At 37.7% G+C, this 15,539-nt stretch overlaps 1 protein-coding gene across 1 annotated transcript in view; it reads left to right on the top strand.

Annotated features, from left to right (window-relative positions):
* Hs6st3 (heparan sulfate 6-O-sulfotransferase 3) overlaps window positions 1–15,539 on the top strand; it is a 699,700-nt gene that overhangs the window by 396,606 nt on the left and 287,555 nt on the right. The gene's annotated exons all lie outside the window — the stretch shown is intronic.

Genomic DNA, 15,539 nt, shown 5'->3' with positions numbered 1-15,539 from the left:
ATTTGCCCAGAAGTTTAACTATTTCTTCCAGTACTGTACTTAATATGCTGAGAATTTTCTTCTGAACTTGAAAGCTGATACCTCTTAGGATGTCTCTGAGATGAAAGCTTTAAAATATTGATGATATACTCTATTCAGTGTTATTTAAATCATGGGATGGTATTTATGTACTAATGTATTTTAGTAAGAGAAACAGTTTCCTGAAAGTTAGATGTAAATTGATTCATCATTCCCCATTGACTCATGTCATTACTTCTGACTGAATGATCATCGGTAATGCTGCCTTATGTTTTCAAAAGCTCGAACTTCTCTATCAACTTGGTTGGTTATTTATAGATTAGGAAAATGCACTGGGTGGATAGAACTGGGCCATGAAAACTTGTGTCAAATCAAATAATCTTTTACATGGTGAATAATCACTGCCATCTACATAGTAGTTCTTAAAGGAGAATGCTCATGTAGTTAAAATAATATTCTTGGTCAGTTTGAATGTTTTCACTTCATTCTTCCATTCATTAAATCTTACTTTTAGTACATACAAGTAGGTTTCACATGATTTTGATATCCTTACAAAACATTTATTTTACTTTTTTGAGGAAAATAGGTAAAAGGTTTTTCAAGACTGTATATACAATCATATTATAGTCACATATTAATGATGAGGATATATTCTGACTGTTAGGCGATTTCACCATTGTATGAGCATTTAAGAGTGCACTCACGCAAACAAGGATGACTACGATGTCACTAGGCAATGTATTCTTATGGGCCATTGTTGAATATATGGTCCATTAGTGACCAAAATATCATTATGCTGCTCAGGAGTGTGTATGTATAATAGCTGTGTGGTCCTTGGGGATGCGTGCCTTATTTACTGAGGACACAGATTAGCAATCTATGTGATACTCAGAAAGACTTGTGGGGAAAAATAAATAATATTTCAATGGACATGTTAACTAAACCATTCCTACCAGCTCTCCAAGATATATCTTGATATTATTGACATAAGACGCAATAGCAATTCTAGCCTCTATTAGCTTTTGTCCCCAAAGAACCATCTTTGGAGTTATGATTTAATGTTATATCTTCAGCTTTTACCCAGGCCTTTTATAGTGAAATGAGTACTTTAGGAATAAACTAGAGTTAGTAAATTAATCTTCATGTTAATTTGTGGCTCTTAATTCATCATCACACACAATAAACTCACAAGGTTTTGTACCAGGAATATTTTTCTGTATATAAAAACATATTTTTACTAAAATTGCTAAAGAACAAAACCTCAAACATTGTGTTTTAGTTTGGACTTACCAAAATTAAGCCAGGGGCTTAATTATAGTAATTATTACCCTCATTCCTCTAACGTTTTTCTGTTCTGTAAAAATAAGCCATCATTTTTCAGTAGCACTGCTTATGTGTGTGGTAACGTATCTTTTTTCTCCAGGCAAGATTGTAAATGATAAACGTAAGAGTTTGCCATGTGCTAGGCACTGGTGCAAGCATTCTTCATTTAGTTACTTGTTTAAATCATACACACACACACACACACTTACTCCTACACTTCTTATATATTTGGAGCTGATTCAGTTGACATTTGGGGTGAAAGAGTGCATTTATATCATAGCATGTCAGTAAAACCATTCTTTTTTTTTTTTTTTTTTGGCAGTGCTGGGTTTTGAATTCAGGACCTCACTCTTGCTAGACAAGTGTCCTTGAGCCATAGCCTAGGGCTTTATGATTTAGTTTATTTTTCAGATAGGGTTACACACTTCTCCTCCAGACTGCCGTGGACCATAATCCTTCTACCTCTGCTTCTCGTGTAACTGAGATTACACCTGGGTGCCACCATGCTTGAATAGACAACACTATGCTGAAAACTTCATCAGCAGATCTTTCTTCTCGCTTCTTTTCACTTCTATTCTTTCCTTCCTAGATGCAAAAATAAATTTTACTCTATTTTCTTATGTAGAGATTATTTCCATGCTTCCTCTCATTCTTAACTTTCAGGCTTCCTTTCCATATTAAAGAAATGCAGAGATGCATTAAATAGCCTCATTAGGGACAAATACATTATATTTCTAGGAGCTAGTTCTTTCAGTTATATAGACAATAATTATAAGCAATGGTACAAGTTCTTGGATTTAGAACCTTTAAAATAATTTTGGGTTCAGCAGTAGCTGAGCATGATTCAATGAGCAACATTCATAATTAGGTCAGACTTGGATCTCAATTCCTGAACTCTTCCATGTTTAGGGAATATAGCAGAATAAGGGTGTGTGTTTTTAAGGGTAGAATCCTCAGGAAGAAAGTAGAGCATCTGTACACTAACCTAAACCTTGGAGAATGAACAAAGTCTAAGTGGTCATAAGTAGCAAGGCGTTCAACCATAAGCAAGTATTTTCAATATCTTTTCAAGGATCATAAATAAAAACAAATATATAGGACTGAATTTTAGGAGCATTAAGATGACTAAATCAAAGCATTATTTTGTAATGCTGAAAGTTTTATGAGATGACTGTTTTGCATTGACCAGACTAAGCATGCATTTAAAATATTAATATGTATATTACAGTCCTGCAAATGCTTAGGATATTTAAATGACATGGGTACAGACTCTGTCTTTCCAAGTAGCAAACAATTGCATTTCATGGGTGTGATATCACTTGAGAGGCCTGTTTTATTAGAACACTTGTATCATCTGATTTATAGATAGAACTACCCAGAATATCTACAGAGTGGTAGTGCATTAAATATAGTTCTTTTCATGGCATTTTCAGGGTAGTAGGCAAACTTGTTGATAACCCCACGCTCTGTTTCTATTATTGTATTAACACAGTTAGGCTATGCTGCTTCAAATCTTAGAGCATATTGTGCTATTTGCTGCCCCAGCAATCACTATTGAGCCGCATCTGGACAGCCTGTGTGAGCTGTCTGGTGAGCCATGCAAGGGCTGTTACATCTGCCATCCATTTGAAGCATGGCAAGGTGACTTGCAACTCCTTATGAGCCATTTGTGTACTTATCATAATGACTTACTTGATAATCAGACTGGGGGAACCATAGGGAATAAAGGTAGTTCTTCTTAACTTACCTTCTTGGACTAGGTCCCATGTTCATCTCAATGCATTTAGTTGAAGAAATTGTCCCGTTATTTTTTTTGCTAACTAAACATATTTTGAAAAGCTTTAAAAAGTGACCATTGCTGAAAGTTGTTCCCAAGAGCATATGCATACCATCTGGTATTTTTTCCCATGGCTATTGTTTTAGTATTCTGTGGCAGGTTGGAGGGACTCAGGGACACATTTAATACTGCCATGAATAAAAAAGCAGGGAAAGTAAAGAGACATTGTTTCAAAACAAAAAAAAGGGATTGTCCTATACATGGTATTGGTAATTTTATAATTGTATTTTAATGGGCAGAAAACACCCAGAACACTTCAGTTGTATGGGACTTTCAAAGAAGTATTGGGAAAGCAGGGGTTCCCAGGTGCCTGCCTCAGTTGCTGAATGTGGCAGCTTTGGTAAATAGATTTTCTGCTACCACCCACCTACATCCTTAGCTTGCATACTAATAGGTCTATGAACCCTAAAGGACCACTTCTGATGATGAATTATACCAAGCTATTAGCAGGATTTCCTCTAGCCAGCTCATATACACATGGCCTCTTTCAACATGTGCTAAGGCTTTCAGTGAAGCCATGTTTAGAACACTTATGGTTTGGGTATGAAGTGTGCACCTAAAAAGCTTATGTATTGAAAATTTGGTCTCCAGCTGGTGATACTATTTTGGGAAGTTTTGGATATTTTAGGAGATGGAGCCTAGCTGGAGGAAGTAGGCCACTGAGGGTTTATGTTGGGGCTATATCTTGCCCTGGTCCCCTCCTGTATTCCCTCTTTTTGTTTCATGTCTGCCATATGTTCCTGCTGCCATGATGTTCTGCCTCAGCTCAGTTCCAGAATCAAGAGGCATGGACTATGGACTAAAACTTCTGAAACCATGAGCCAAAATAAATAATTCCACCCTTTAAGTTGTTTTTCTCAGGTTTTTGGTCACAATAATACAAAAGTAACTAATATAATACCTGTGTTCATTTTGCTCTAATGGCCATATGTCTCAAATTTAGGCACATTTGTGACAGGTGTGCCTCAAGAAGCATCTAAATAACCATGTTATCTCTTGCTTATTGGATTAAACCCAACAAATTCATTGTACAATGTGGGTCATAAGTAATGTTTGTTAATATATTTTTCCATGGTACTTCCTACAACTGTCCTCCTTACCAAGAAAATCAACTTAAATATTCGACTTACATTTCACTAGGTCATATCTCCTTTCAACTTCTGTCCAATAATTCAGCATTCATCCAAGTCATTCTCTCACTGTCTTTTTTTCTGTGTCTGTGTCTCCTTTGGAAATACTTGGCACATAACTATTTCTGCCTGGCACATAAAATTTAATTAAGTTCAACTAAATTGAAACTCTCTTATTCATTTGCTTTCCCCACACTGAAAATGTCACCCATCTCTGAGGATCCCACTGGAAACATTTGTGCCACTTTTCTGCTTCCCATGTTGTTAGTATGTGATCCACAGAAATTTGATGGTCTTAACATGTATTTGTGTTCACCCAGTTAACTATATATTATAAAAGGATGGTTGCAGCCTTATTGGGGCACTTATGATAATCTTTGGTTTTGGTGGTTTTGGGGTTTGAACTCAGGTTTTCATGCTTGCTAGGCAGACAGTCTACTACTTGGCCTAAGCCTCTAGCTCATTTTATGTTCATCTTTGTGGTAGGTCAGTAGGCATCATTGCCACTAGTGTTACCTTCCATTCTAGGTAAGAGAAAGACATTTTCAAACTCTGATATTTTAAGTCTACATCAAACAGAAAAATTACTAGCTGGTCTTAGAATAGATAAGGTAGATATTGTTTCAATCCCAGTTTTGTTATTGGGGTTTGTGTAACACTTCTCGCATAGTCACTTCATCAGTAACTGCTACCCGACTCCCCTTATGAAAGAGTTGTCCTTAATGACTTGTGGAGCCCAATATTATCCACATTTCAGAAAATAAAACCTGATTTCTCTCTGGCCTATGAACTGTAGGTAGGCAAGGTTGCTTGGGTTGTTGTTCTTCTGGAGGTTACTACTACCCCTAAGCTCCTAGTTCACAAATGTGGCAATTGATGGATTCGTGCACATTCTCCAGGGTCTGGAATCATTCTCCCCACTTTTGCTGCTAAATCCATCCATTCTCCAGACAGTGACTCTCTCCAATAACTGGAAAGGCTCTCAGATGTTACCACCAACTTTGGAGAAAGTGGCATCTCATTTTGCTTCAAAATTTGTTCTCTTCAGGGTCCTACATAGTTTTCTAAGGGCTTGACTTATGGCGCTACTCTGTACCATACACTCCACTTCCTCCCTGCCTAGTGGGTCCTATGGTAGAGTGTGTATCTTTTGATTTCCTCCCTGGAAAGTTGAATACCTTGACTTTCTGGACATTCTTTATGCTTCTTCCTCTTTATAGAAATTGAATCCCAGTGTCTAAAGATAGATGATCTGTCCCAAAGCATGACTACCATTTCTTTTCTTTTTAATTTGCACATGTATTGTACATTTACTCACATGTGCATACATTTTTGGGGGCCCCACCCCTCCCTCTTCCCCTCCTACCCACTTCCAGGCAGAACCTGTTCTGCCCTCTTGTTCTCCAATTTTGTTGAAGAGAAAACATAAGAGCTAATAAGAAAGACACAGTGTTTTTGCTAGTTTGAAATAAAGATAGCTATACAGAGAGATTCCTAGTGTTGCTTCCATGCACATGTGTATTGCGACCCACATAAGTCCATCTCTACTAGTACCTCTTCACTACTTCCTAGTCCCCTTCCCATAGTAGCCTCTGTCATTTTAAGATTACTATATTACTCCTCTACAGTGAGCACATCAACCACCTTCAAGATTTAGGTTTCCTCCCTTTCCCTATTCCTTCCATGCGTGTTCTCCCCTTAGCGTGTGACCCATGTCCAATAATGTTACTGCATGTTTCATTCTATAATCTGCATATGAGGGAAAGCATATAATTTTTGGCCTTCTGAGCCTGGCTAACTTCACTTAAGATGATGTTCTCCAGTTCCATCCATGTACTTGGGAATGACAAAATTTCATTCTTCTTTGTGGCTGAATAAAATTCCATTGTGTATAAATACCACATTTTCTTAATCCATTCATCAATAGTGGGGCATCTTGGTTGTTTCCATAGCTTGGCTATTGTGAATAGTGCTGCAATAACCATGGGTGTGCAGGTGCCTTTGTAATAATCGGAGTTGCATTCCTTTGGATATATCCTGAGGAGTGGTATTGCTGGATCATATGGCAGATCTATGTTTAGTTTTGTAAGAATTCTCCATATTCTTTTCCATGTTGGCTGCACTAGCTTACATTCCCACCAGCAGTGTATGAGGGTACCTTTTTCCCCACAGCCTCACCAACATTTGTTGTTGGTGGTGTTCTTGATGCTAGCTATTCTAACAGGAATGAGTTGGAATCTTAGTGTGGTTTTGATTTGCATTTCCTTTTTGCCAGGGATGATGAGCATTTTTTCATGTGTTTTTTTGAACATTTGGACTTCTTACTTTGAAAAAGTTTTGTTTAGTTCAGTTGCCTACTTCTTCATGGGTTCATTGAGTTTTGGGGAGTTTAGTTTTTTTGAACTTCCTGTATATTCTGGTTATCAGTCCTTTGTCTGATGTACAGCTAGCAAATATTTTCTCCCTTTCTGTTGGTGGTCTCTTCAGTTTAGAGAGCATTTCTTTTGTTGTGCAGAAGCTTTTTAATTTCATGTACTCTTATTTGTCCATCCTTTCTCTTAGTTGCTGGACTGCTGGAGTTCTACTGAGGAAATACTTGCCTATACCTATTGCTTCCAGAATATTCCCTGCTCTTTCATATACTAACTGCAAGGTTTCTGGTCTGATATTAATCCACTTTGAGATGATACTAGTACAGGATGATAGACATGGATCTAGTTTCAGTTTTCTGCAGGCAGATAACCACTTTTCCCAGCAACATTTGTTGAAAAGGCTGTCTTTTGTCCATTGTATGTTTTTGGCACCTTTGTAAAAAATAAGGTGGGCATAGCTGTGGATTCATATCTGGGTCCTCTATTCTGTTCCACTGGTCTACATATATGTTTTTATACCAGTACCATGCTGTTTTTATTACTATGGCTCTGCAGTATAGTTTGAAGTTGGGTATTGTGATACCTCCAGCATTGCCCTTTTTGCTCAGTATCGCCTTGGCTATTCACTGTGTTTTGTGTTTCCAAATGAACTTTAGGGTAGATTTTTCTATCACTGTAATGAATGTCATTGGGATTTTGATGGGAATTACATTGAACATGTAGATCGCTTTTGGTAATACACCAATTTTTACTATGATGATTTTGCCAATCCATTAGTATGGGAGATCTTTCCACCTTCTGTAGTCTTCCTCAGTCTCTTTCTTCAGTCATTTGTAGTTCTCCTTGTAGGCTCAGTTACATCCTTTGTTAGGTTTATTCCTACGTATTTGATTTTTTGTGAGGTTCTTGTAAATGAAATTGTTTTCCTATATTCTTTCTCAATTTGTTCATTGTTGGTGTATAGACAGGCTACTGATTTTTGTAAGTTGATTTTGTATCCTGCTACATTGCTGAAGCTGTTTATGGTGTCTAGCAGTTTTTGAGTGGAAATTTTGGGGTCTTTGAGATTTAGGATCATGTCATCTGCAAATAGAGATAATTTGACTATTTCTCTACCTATTTGTATTCATTTTATTTCTTCTTGCCTTATTGTTCTGGCTAGGAATTCCAAGACTATGTTGAATAGGAGTGGGGAAAGTGGGCATCCTAATCTTGTTCCTGACTTTAGGGGAAATGGTGTCAGTTTTCCTCCATTAGGTAAGATGTTGGCTGTAGGTTTGTCATAAATAGCCTTTTCAATGTTGCAGTACATTCCTTCTATTACTAGTTTTTTTTACATCTTTTATCATGATGTGGTATTGAGGCTTATCAAAGGTTTTTTCTGCATCTATTGTGATGATCAAGTGGTTTTTGTCTTTGCTTCTATTGATATGCTGTATTACATTTATAGATTTGCGTATGTTGAACGATCCCTGCATCCCTGGATGAAGCCATCTTGGTTATGGTGTATGATCTTTCTGATGTGTTGTTGGATTTGGTATACCATTATTTTATTGAGGATTTTTGCATCGATATTCATTAAGGTGATTGGGCTGTAGTTCTCCTTTTTGGATGTTTCCTTGTCTGATTTTGGGATGAGTGTAATACTGGCTACATAGAATGAGTTAGGCAATGTTTCTTCCCTTTCTATTTCATGGAAATGTTTAAGGAGTGTTGGTATTAGTTCTTTTTTTAAAGGTCTGGTAGAACTCAGCAGAGAATCCATCAGGTCCTGGACTTTTCTTTTTTGGGAGACTCTTTATTGCTGTTTCAATTTCATTAGGTGTTATAGATCTGTTTAAGTGGTTAATGTCTTCTTGTTCAATTTTGAATGGTCATAAGTATCTAGAAATTTGTCCATTTCTTTAAGATTTTCCTATTTATTGGAATATAGGTTCCCAAAGTAGTTACTGATGATTCCCTGGATTTCCTTGGTGTTTATTGTTATCTGCCCTTTTTCGTTTCTGATTTTACTAATTTTAGTCAGATTTGCCAGGGCCTTTGTCAATCTTGTTCATTTTTTTCAAAGAAGCAGCTTTCTGTTTCATTGGTTCTTTGTATGGCTTTTTTCTTTTATCTCTGTTCATTGATTTTGGCCCTTATTTTTTATTATTTCTCTCTTTCTGCTTGTTTTGGGTTTTGCTTGTTTTTGTTTTTCTAGGAGTATGAGATGTAAAATTTATTTGAGATCTTTCTGTTCTTTTAATATATGCATTAATGGCTATAAACTTTCCTCTTAGCACTGCCTTTGCTGTGTCCCATACGTTCAGTAGGTTGTGTTTTCATTTTCATTAACTTTCAGGAATCTTTTGATTTTCTCTCTTATTTCTTCTATAACCCACTGATGGTTAAGCAATGTGTTATTCAACCTCAAATTATTTCCTTATTTTTTGGTATTGTTTTTGTTGTTGTGTTCTAGTTTTTTTTTTCTCATTTACTCATATGTGCGTACATTGTTTGGGCCATTTCTCCCCTCTACCTCTCGCCCCCTATCTCTCCCCACCCCTCTCCCCCACTTTCAGGCAAAATCTGTTCTGTCCTTATCTCTAATTTTGTTGAAGAGAGAGTATAAATAATAATAAGAAAGGCAAAGCATTTTTGCTAGTTGAAATAAGGATAGCTATACAGGGAGATTTCTAGCATTGCTTTTATGTATAAATGTGTTACATTCTAAGTTGATTCATCTCTAACTGATGTTTTCTCTAGTTCCTGATCCCCTTTGTGTTCTATTTTAATGCATTGTGATCAGATAAAATGCAGGGGGTTATTTCTATTTCCTTATATTTTCTGAGGCTTGCTTTGTGCCCTAAGAAATTATCTATTTTGGAGAAAGTTCCATGGGCTGCTGAGAAGAATGTATATTGTGCTGTTGTTGGATGAAATATTTTGTAGACATCAGGTCCATTTGATCTATGGTGTCATTTCATTCTAGGATTTCTTTGTTGATTTTTTGCTTGGATGACCTATCTATTGGTGAAACAGGGTATTGGAGTCTCCCACTACCACTGTGTTGGAGTTTATATGTGCTTCTAAGTCTTTTAGTTTATATTTGATGAAATTGAGTGCACTGATGTTGGTTGCCTACTGGTTGATAATTGTTATTTCCTTTTGGTATTTGCCCCTTTATTAGAATGAACTGTACTTCTTAACTTGTTTGAAGTTAAGTTTGAAGTCTACTTTGTCCGAGATAAGTATTGCTACTCCTGCCTGTTTTGGGTGGCCATTTACTTGGTAAAACTTCTTCCCATCTTCCACCCTAAGCCAGTGTTTATTTCTGTCAATAAGATGGGTCTTTTGTAAGCAAAAGATTTTTGGATCTTTCTTTTCAATCCAGTTCGCTAAACAGTGTCTTTTGATGGGAGAGTTAGTCCACTGACATTCAGTGTTAATATTGATAGGTATGTGGTGATTCTTGCCATTTAGTTGTTTTGTTGTTTAAGGATTTGATTGTGTGAGTAGAATCAATACTACTCTGTGATGACTTGTCTTTTCTTCTCCTGTGGTTTAATACTTCCCATCCTCTTGTGGTTTTGTTTGCTTTCATCTTCTGTGTGCAGAATTCTTTGTAGAATCTTCTGTAGTGGTGGCTTGATGATCATATATTGTTTTAGTTTCTGTTCATTGTGGAAGATTTTTATTGCTCTATCAATTTTTAATGATAGTTTTGCTGGGTAGAGTATCCTAGGGCTGAATTTATTTTCAGTCAGTGCCCAAAATACCTCACTCCATGCCCTTCTTGCTTTTAAGGTTTTCATTGAGAAATCTGCTGTTATTTTGATGGGTTTACCTTTACACATTATTTGTTTTTTCTCTCTTACAGCCTTCAATATCCTTTCTCTGTTCTCTGTGCTTGTTGCTTTAATGATAATATGCTATAGGGAGTTCTTTTTTTGTCAAGTCTGTTTGATGTCTGGAGGCTTCTTGTAACTGAATGGGCAAAACTTTCTCAAGATTTGGGAAATTTTATGTTATTATTTTATTGAATATGTTATGTGTCACTTTGGCTTGCACCTCTTCTCCTTCTTCAATGCCCATGATTGTCAGGTTTGGTCTTTTGATGGAGTCACTGAGTTCTTGCATATTCGTTTCACAGCTCTTGAGTTATTTGACTGTGATTTCTTCTATTTTTTTCTTTAATTTCTATTTTATCTTCAAGCACTGAGATTCTGTTTTCTACTTTGTCTAGTCTGCTGGATTAGCCTTCCACTGTGTTTTTTGTTTGACTAAAGAGGCTTTTTATTTCCAGGATTTCTTTTTTTTTTTTTCATTTTTCTTTTATTATTCATATGTGCATACAAGGCTTGGTTCATTTCTCCCCCCTGCCCCCACCCCCTCCCTTACCACCCACTCCCCCCTCCCTCTCCCCTCCCTCAATACCCAGCAGAAACTATTTTGCCCTTATTTCTAATTTGTTGTAGAGAGAGCATAAGCAATAATAGGAAGGAACAAGGGTTTTTGCTGGTTGAGATAAGGATAGCTATACAGGGCATTGACTCACATTGATTTCCTGTGTGTGGGTGTTACCTTCTAGGTTAATGTTTCATTCTTTTTTTCTGAGATTTTCCACATCTTTGTTCAACTCCTCTTTTATGTTTTGTGTTGTCTTCCTTTAATTCATATATCTCCCTTTTTATAATGTCCTTTGTTTCCCTTTGGTTTTTGTTGAAGTCCTCTCAGAGTTCATTTGTTTGTTTCTGTGTCTTCTTGTGTTCTTTACTTTTGGTGTCTTCAAATTTCTTGAGTGCATCTTGTACATTCTGGTTAATCATGTCTAGTATTTTCTCCATGAATTTGTCAGTGATATCTTCCAAGATTTCTTCCTTGGGGGTTTTTATGTGGGTGTCACTGGGCCTTTAGTGACATTTATCATTGTTTTGTTGGGGTCAGGAACTGGGTATCCACTTTCTTCATTTCCCACTGAATCCTGTATTGAATTATTTTTTTGAGGAGAGTGGTTTCCAACCCTTTTCTTCTCATCACTGCATTTGGTGATGTGCAACTATGTTCTTGATAGGCTAGTTGGTGGTTTTAATTGCCTATTTTCTTTCCCTTTCTTTAATTTTTGTGTTGTTACTGACTTGGTTGTTAGCCTGGTAGTTAGGTTGTTGATGTGCTCTTTCTGTACCTGGCCTAGAGATGTAATTCACAGTTTCAATGCTAGACCAGTTGTTTACATATCATAGAAAACCCCTTGGTGATAACATCTATAAACAGTGGGAGTTGGGGGGATAATGTTTACTTGACTAGATATAGAAATTTGGGAAATTGGTAAAGGTGGCACTAAAAGGGGGGGAGGCATGGGTATGGGGGCTGTTGAATTTTCTGGCCCTGTGTGTATTTGGGTGTATTTCTGTTGTTGTAAGAATCACAGGGGGCTGGGGTTGTGTGCAGTTTGTACAGTAGGCTAGTCAGTGATTGGTGAATGTGTTGGAGGGAGGAGTATTGTGGTAAAAGGTTGGGGGAGAACAGAAGGGGGAGGTGAAGACAGGGGAAGAGAGTGAATGAGAGTGAATGGATTGTAGAACAAGAAAAGGAGGGAAAGCAAAGGGGGTAAGAATAGGCATAAGAAAATAGTGATGGTGAAGTTAATAATACAAAAAAAAAAAAAAAAAACCGAAACCCACCAGGTACAGGAACAACAAAAAGTTCAATCTTTTGATAAAAGTTCTGGAGTTATTCCTTAGGCATCCAATCCTGGTATTGGTGTACAAGCAGGAGCTCAGATGTGGTCTTACTAGGTGAATGGCTTGTGAGTAGTATTCGATTCCTTCTGTCCACAGAGCAAGTTGTAATTGGGAGGTGAGGTATGTCTGCCAGTTCATGCAGGGTGGTCAGAGCTGTTGTTGTTTTTACTAGGCTTGCAGACTTGACCTTCAGTTGCAAGTCTGTTTGGTCAGCTTCTCCTGCAGCAAGATGTGGCAATTCAGTTTTGAATGCTCCTCTTTGTCCCTATAGTTCAACTCCAGGATCCACCACCTGCCCCGCTTCACAAGGTTGGCCTGTTGCCCCACCCCTGCTCTCAGCCTTTGTTGCTGAGATGTTCAGTTTGCCCAGGGGCTGTGCCAGATTATTTTCCCTGGGAATGGGTAGGGAAGTCATGTATGGTGCATGATGCTCATCTATTAACTCTGCAGATTCAGGCAAGCAGCTTTGGAACTGGCATGGGTTGAAATGGTGCTGCTTTTCTCAGTGCAGTGTGGTATAAGGAGACTTTCCATGGGCTAGGGGTCCAGGATGTTGCAGAGTTTGATTCTGATTGATCAGAATCTGTTCTGTCTTCTGCTTGTTCAGAGAGAAAAAAAAAGAGAAATGGCTGGCTGTGTTGGGTGGGATTTTCGTGGCTGTTAGGTGAAATTAAAGGCAGTTTAAGGGTCAGTCTTTGAATTTTATGTTGTGGTGGTTATTATTTTGGCTAGAAGTAATCAGAATTACCCAAGTGTAGCTCTGATGTCTCAAGGTGGTTTCTGGAGTCACAGAATTTAGGATTTCTGATTCCCTAGTCTAACTGCCATCTTGGATTCTGCACCATGGTTACCATTTCTAACAGATACATTTCACATTTTGAAGGATGGTATTAACTGAGTCCCTAGTATATAAATGACAGTTTCTGAGTTTGAACTCTTCCATGAGTTTTAAACACAAATTCAAATTGATTTGAGTCTTCTTATATGTTGACAGGAAGCACAGTAGCTTCCTTTTGGAAATCCTCCCTCTCTTAAAATTTCATGAAACCCAAGGGGCTCAAGCACTCCAAATGGGAGCTGAGAAGTCTGTTCAATTTCCATTGTAAGAGAGGGGAGACTAGATTCTCTTCAGTTTGCTAATGCTATTGCTTGTGGCTGCCAAGTTGGGTGGCTGTCGACATAACCATGCTCTCCGCTCTGACAGATGCTGCTAATGCACATCTCTACACTGGCCAAGGGCACTCTGCCAATGTTGACTTTTGAGCAAAGACAACTTTAATTTTTCAGAGCCACGTTCAGAGAAAGTTGCCCTTCATTTGGCTTTCCAAGGTCATAATTCTTGTTGTTCAGTTCACTCAGTTTCTTTTCCAAAATAGACCCACCATTTCCTGTCTGTTCCCGGAGACATATACCTAGAGGTTGGGCAGCTTTTTTGTTGTTGTTCTTAAAATACAAAAGGTCTGACTGCACCCATTTACCAGATAGTTTGCTATTTGGAGGGAGATTACCTGAGTCACTCCAGGGGTATCTGTGTTCATCATTCTCAAGATTTCTCACAAGAATTTCAAAGAATTTCTCTAACACCTCTCTCAATAGAACATGAGGGAAAAAAAATCCTAGTTCAATATTCAATACAGAATATACATAATATGAATAATAAATAATGGTGAACATTTAGATTTTAGAATGTTTTATAGGGTTTAAAGTGAATTCTTATTGCATTTATTTTATAGCCATTCTGTAGGATCAATATTATTTTTCTTTGTGACAGTATATGGCATAGTGTGGGCCACCTTTTCTACAGTTTTATTGATACTCATTTGTTCAAATAAATTCATGCTATCCTCTTGACCTTTATATATGATGAAGAAACTGATATCTTGATGTGTGAACTCAGCTACATGTTTCCTGAACAGCAAAATATTAAATGTGATATGGTATTGCTTTGCTAAAAAGCTCTAAAAGAGAATGTTTTATCTTTTTTATTTTTTATGGTCTTTTTAACTTCAAATGACATACTGGAGATCAGAGTAGTAGAATGATAGAGAGAAGGCATAAAAAGTTAAGAGAAAAATGTTATGATTTATTAATGGAAAAATGCAAATAGCATGTATTTTAAAACATATATAAAGACTAAGTGATACTGTAATTTTTGTAGAATGGTTAAGTGAATCTTCTAAGACCTTATGACCATTACTAAAAGCTGTGAGTTCAGAGTCAGGATTCAAACAAGTTTCCTTGTCCTTAGTCTCTGTTCAAGTCTCACCATTGTGTCAGTGCGTCTCAGTCTTTATGATGCGCCAGAATAGGCTCTGGAGCTTATTGCCAGTAGAGATACCTGGAACCACCTGTATCTACCAAATCACAGTCTCTGCAGGTAGGGTCCCTGCTGTAGCTTTAATCTAGATGGCCCCAAAGGCCCATGTGTTGAAAGTTTGGTCCTCAGCTTGAAACTGTTCAAAGCTGGGCCTACTGGAAGGTTTCAGGTCATTGGTGGAGGGAGGGTGTGCTCTCAAAGACATTGTGAAACCTCAAAGAGATTGTGAGACCTTGGTGTCTTTCTCTCTCTTTTTGATTCCTAGCCTGTATGAGATGAGCAGTTTCCTGTGGGGAGCAGATTATGAGATGCCTGAGAGCTTGACAGAAGCACAGCTGTGTCAAATAATCTGCAGGCTGAGTTTGGCATGGCCCCAACTGCAGAGGAGGGCAAAATGCAGCACAGCTGCTTTCATAAGATGCTTATGTTCAGATCACAGGTTTCTCTTGTTATAATGTCACACCCCTCCCCAAGAACTGTTGTTCCACCTCCTTGTTTACCACTGTATATAAAAGACTTATTGAAGGAGGACATGGGTGATTGATGCGATGGGATGGAAATGGATTAGTTGATGGATGGATTGATTGGCTGGCTGTGGGCTGCATGTGAAGCTGCTGCTGCTGCTGACACTGCTGCTGCTGGCTGTTGTGTGTCTCCACCAAAGCATCTCTCTGCACTGAGAACTTTATACATAGGCTTTAGAAAAGCTATGCTAAAGAAAAGCAAAAGAAAACATGGGACAGTGCAAGTCTGAGGGCCAAGATTTTAAGAGAGATTAAAGAAAACATGGGACAGAATGAGTCTAAGGAAAGAGACTTG

Source organism: Castor canadensis, chromosome 10, assembly GCF_047511655.1.
Source record: "Castor canadensis chromosome 10, mCasCan1.hap1v2, whole genome shotgun sequence".
Classification (NCBI taxonomy): Eukaryota; Metazoa; Chordata; class Mammalia; order Rodentia; family Castoridae; genus Castor; species Castor canadensis.
This window is presented reverse-complemented; position numbering and strand designations above follow the sequence as displayed.